This window comes from Procambarus clarkii, chromosome 41, assembly GCF_040958095.1.
Source record: "Procambarus clarkii isolate CNS0578487 chromosome 41, FALCON_Pclarkii_2.0, whole genome shotgun sequence".
Lineage (NCBI taxonomy): Eukaryota > Metazoa > Arthropoda > Malacostraca > Decapoda > Cambaridae > Procambarus > Procambarus clarkii.
Genome location: NC_091190.1, coordinates 35,945,006 through 35,951,242, shown reverse-complemented (window position 1 = coordinate 35,951,242; position 6,237 = coordinate 35,945,006).

The following is a 6,237-nucleotide window of genomic DNA, read 5'->3' as shown; positions in this document are numbered from 1 at the left end:
AGAGATTATACCTTATTAGAGAGGAAAAATATTCATACTTTAAACAAGGCTTCATGGCCGACGCTCTCCTTACCGATATGGGAACTATGACCTTCCGAAGATCAATGTTAATTTAATCTAGATATTGTAATAAACGAAGTTTTCTATGTCATCATAAAGACATAAATATAAGCTGCATGTTAATACTTTGGCATAAATATAACTGAATTGAAAGTTAAGATATATGCCTTTTTATAGTTACTTGATGGCTCGCTCAGGGAGTGTGAAGGCCTCCACACAAGCCAATCAATTTTATAATTACTTTGCATATATGCAAAGTAACGCCATAGGTCTTTATGTCAGAATAAAGCCATGTAGACGATAATGTAACTACATTTCAAGGAAAACATATCTTAATATAAATATTAAATGAATGTAAAGTTATGGTTAAATAAATAGCTAATACCACACAATCGCCGGTGTCTGGACACATGAATAGTCGCATTAGGTGAAAGGAAATGTACCCAACCATTTCCATTTACCCAACCAGTTTGTGCACCCTATACTCATCCTCTGTGCGGTAATTTATTGTGCATCCCATACTCATCTTGTTACCAGTAGTTTGTGCAACCCATACTCATCCTGTGACCCGTAATTTATTGTGCATCCCATACTCATCCTGTTACCGGTAGTTTGTGCAGCCCATACCCATCCTGTGACCTGTAATTTATTGTGCAACCCATACTTATCCTGTGACCTGTAGTTTATTGTGCAGCTAATACTCATTCTGTGAGTCATAGGACATTGCGCAACCCTTTCTCATCGTGTGAATCTTTGTTTACTTTGCTCTCCATATTCATCCTCTGCGCGATAGTTTCTTGTGCAACCCATACCCATGATGTGAGTGGTAGTTTATTGTGTACCCTATATTCATCCTGTGAGTATAGGGTTCACAATTCTTGTTTGGATTCTTGTAATGTTATTTGTCTATTTGTAGTCACAGTATTTGTGCGCCCCTTGAGGGACTTGAATTAGAGGGGGGTTGAAATAGCCTAAGCTACTCTATCCCTTTGAGATTTATTTATTGCTTATCTCAATAAACATACTTGAACTTGAACTTGGGTACACAATGAGTTCATTTGTACTCCATACTCATCATCAAGAAGTGTATTTTACCAGCATTGTAATATAAATTAAGAATAAAAGCTTAACTGGATTACAGACCCATAATCAAAATAAGAGTCATCACTAATTATCATGACAAATTCTCTAGGCTACACTTCCGCCTTCGACAAGCTGCCGCCGGATGTGGGTATAGTTTATTGTACACCCCCGCACCCCCAGTCCTGGAAGGGCGGGCATTGGGATGTGGACATGTGTACCATTATTCCCCCCCCTCCCCCACACACACACACTCGATCCTCTCCTGTTAATAATAATACTAATAATAATAAAAATTAAAAATAATAATGTTAATAAATATTATAATTAAAACACTTACTGTAATACCCTAGTGCTTGAATGAAGGTGAAGGAAAGACCCAATAAATGTGTAAGTGTATTAAAAACCAAATTTTCGTTGGGTGAGCTGGCAGGTGAGCACCACTTGCCAGCTCACCCAGTAATGAACATCACCTGCACACTGCACCGAACCACTTGCCAGCAGGTGCAGAAGTCAACCCGTTCTCGCAAATTCGTAAAGTCAATATTGACTTATTAACTACGTGCATAGGTGATATACTAAACATAATAGATACCCTTAAAAAGATTCATAGAAAACACCGACCTTACCTAACCTTGTTAGTATCTTAAGATAAGCATCTTATTGCTTCGTAATTACAATTATTACCTAACCTATACCTATTATAGGTTAGGTAATAATTGTAATTACGAAGCAATAAGATGCTTATCTTAAGATACTAACAAGGTTAGGTAAGGTCGGTGTTTTCTATGAATCTTTTTAAGGGTATCTATTATGTTAAGTATGTCACCTATGCACATATTTAATAAGTCAATATTGACTTATTAAATTTGCGAGAACGGGTTGCAGAAGTACGATGGAGAGAGCAAAGTATACCATATTTCAAGTATAATATTAAAGATATATTTAGGATTTAATGTTTTCGTATAAAGTTTCAATAATACCTTTATTTGATTTTTTTGTATTATTTTCTACCACAGACGTGGCCACACATTAACAATGCTAACCATCATATATACATTTTCTTCAGTCCGCCATGGACTCTAACCCTTTCCACTACCGCCCACAAGATGGGTATAGGGTGCATAATATAAGAACTAAACTAACTCCATTGATAGGGTTAGAGATTTGTTAAACATATAGTTCAGGGATTTATTGAACAATCAACCACATAAGGTGATTGTAGTGTTTTTAAAATGCTAGGCTAAGCTACATAGCTACATACGTAAATACATAAATACACAGATTTACGTATGCCCTACATAAAGTGTTCGATGTGTCTTTTACATAGTGTCATTAACGTGCATTTACAAAGGTGAAATTGAATTCTGAACACATACATACACATATATTTGTCTCTTTTACTCTGACAAGGTGAGATAACTGATAGAGAAACTAGTGTGCAATTAAGCACTTAATCACTGAAGGTGATTAAGGTGCTTTCACAAGCTCAGGTTATAGAGTTACATCACATACATTCATTGTATAATTGATACGTTACATCGTCAATCTAGGGTACAAGTTCAATATATCATCAAGTGTTCCAGTACTCAAATAGTAATTACACAGTTTAGCATAGCGCTTCATTCATGTATGTAAGAGAGAAGATTGTTCAAATATATTACATGCACATCCGGTACATCGTCCACCTTCTTCTACAGAACCGTCGGTATAGCACTGATACACATCGTTACCCATACTCTGAGTACTTTCAGTGATGCTTCACAGTGTTAACTGTTTTAATAATGTAGAGTGTACATTATCTTTCTTGGGTGCATTTACAAAATCAACTGCTAGATTCAAGTTATCCCATGGAGTAATTGGTTGATTAATCGTTAATTGAGTTGGGTACACATTTAATATTTTGATGGAGTTGGCTACCTTGTAGAACCAAAATGCATTCACGCCGAAAACTGTGCTAATAGACAAAATTATGTTAGAGATATGGGTCTATAATTATCTGAGTGTGCTTTGGGGATGGGAAGAATGACACTGTCCAATCATCAGGTAATACTCCTTCACTTAAACTCATTCTGTACAACACTAAAAGTGGATTACCTGGTACTTGTGAGACTAATCTCAGTAAACTGTAAGTAATACCGTCCTCTTCAGGAGCAGTTGACTTATTTGATTGTGCTACACAGCCTTCCCGGCTTGGTGCCTTCTTTGGTAATTACTTATCAAAGGCAGCTCCATACGAGGAGCTGCCTCGTATGGGCCAATAAGTCTTTTGCAGTTACCTTCATTCTTATGTTCTTACTTACATTTACTGAACTTTATCATCATCATCATCATTTACAGAAAGAAATTAACATAAAAAGTAGTCATTTTAATACACAAAACAGAAGTAAATATTATGTAAATTATGATGCAGGATAGGATCACTATTAAGAACTTAATTATAAACCACAATATGTTTTATATCGTCAGAAATTCTGATACATACCATATATTTTCAAATATTTACAATTAAAGTATTTATTTAGGAAATAAGTATTTTAGTTACCCTAGTTAGCTCTGAGAACACACATTCTTGCAGCAAGAATTTCTTCCCACTAATCTGAGCGATGCTAATGACCCATTGGACTTGTCATGAACAACAATCAACTACAGCACCATCTATATCAGAAGATATTCAAAATATTCTTGATGTCATTCAAATTGTCAATACGAGAACAGAATACATAAGAGTTAGTTTAGTGATGTCAAAGGAATCATATTGACTGACCGAGCCCCATTGTAAATATCCGTGGCTTCCTGACCATAAAGGTACCGCCGCGGATAAGGGTAAGGAGGGTACCGTCGAGGGTAAGACACCGGATGTACCCCATATACAAGCCACACTAGCTATTAGTTCATATAAGCTGACAACTTATCCAAATAAACATTACTTCCTAATTATATATATATACATATATATATATATATATATATATATATATATATATATATATATATATATATATATATATATATATATATATATATATATATATATATATATATATATATATATTATGTAAATTATGATGCAGGATAGGATCACTATTAAGAACTTAATTATAAACCACAATATGTTTATATATATATCCTACTCACACTCATCCTAGCACAGTAATTTATTGTGCAACCCATACCCATCCTGTTACCAATAGTTTGTGCAACCCATGCTCATCCTGTTACCTTTAGTTTATTGTGAAACCCATACTCATCCTATGAATGGTAATTTATTATGCACCTCATACTCATCCTGTGAGTCATAGGACATTATGGAACCCTTTCTCATCGTGTGAATCTTTGTTTACTTTGCTTTCCATACTCTGCTCTCCGATAGTTTCTTGTGCAACCCATACCCATGATGTGAGTGGTAGTTTATTGTGTACCCTATACTCATCCTGTGAGTATAGGGTACACAATGAGTTCATTTGTACTCCATACTCATCAAGAAGTGTATTTTACCAGCATTGTAATATAAATTAAGAATAAAGGCATAATCTTATTATGTACCCATAATAAAAATAAGAGCCATCACACTATAATTTTCATGACAAACGGCCTAGACTCCACTTCCGCCTTCGACAAGCTGCTGCCGGAGGTGGGTATAGTTTATTGTACACTCCCGCACCCCCAGTCCTGGGAAGAGGGGCATTCGAATGTGGACATATGAACCATTACCCCCAACCCTTCCCTCTTAATAATAATTGAAACACTACACTACACACTATATGTTCATTTAATATTTCAAGTATAAGACTCAAGATATATTTAGGATTTAACGATTTAACATTGTCTCAATCATACCTTTATTGCACTTTATCATCATTATTTACAGAAAGAAATTAACATAAAAATGTAGTTAATTTTAACATACAAAACCGAATTTGAACATTGTTAATTTTGATGCAGGATCACTATTACTAAGAACTTAATTATAAACCACAATATGTTGTATATCATCAGAAATTTGGAAACATAATATATATATATATATATATATATATATATATATATATATATATATATATATATATATATATATATATATATATATATATATAAATGGAAATTTAGCACATTTAAATAATGTTATTAAGCTTAAGAATAAATTACATAAAATTAACATAGTAAAATGACTGGGATACAGATGGATCAGTAATCACATTACAAGTCCAATTATTTCCTAACTGAAGTCTGTAACGCACTATCATGTCATATTTCATAATACAAATTAGGTAAGAGATATGCAATATCAACACAAAATCGTCAGCTACTATTTCCAAAACACATTTATTATATAGCATTAAACTGCTCTTTCACTTCGGGGGCGCTTACGCTGATATGGTTTTTTGGCAATTCCAAATGTTTTTGGGATTGAAAAAATTTTGTTTTTGTCATACATTTTAGTATTTTCATTATAAGGTTTTCTTGATATAAAGCACCATAAGTAATCTCTCTTTTCATCTTTAGTTTTTTGGTCCCAAACTTCCTTAGGAACCAGGTACTTATCTAAATTGGATGATATTATATAATTGCCTTCTCCGTGTAATGCTCTCCTCAGATCTAGCATTTGGAGCGTTGAAACATTGCAAATTTTTTCAATTAATTCTGGCAGTTTTTGGGGTTTCCAATCAATAGTCAGTTTCAGGATATGGTTTAGTGACTCACAATTGTTATTAGTCCATAACGTGTCCATTTTGGCTTTTGCGTGAGGTACACACACATAATTCCATAAAGAAGATTTCAAACGACTATCAAAATAATCTTTGAACTTTGGGTATTTGTAAAAGTAAAATATGAGATTGTTGATTCCCCTTTCAAACTGATCCTCACAAACACTTCTAACTAACCCATTTGTACCAAATATTTTCTTTTGGATACGAATCCTATCGGTGTTCGTGCATCCTATATTATCCGTTAAATAGTGGCGAACATTTTCTTTCAGATGGTTACTACACAATAACAATGTTGCCTTCGGAAAACAACACATAAGTGCCTTTCTTAACGCGATTTCCTGATCACTACCAATCATTACATTCGAGTTGTTAATACAGTTATCGA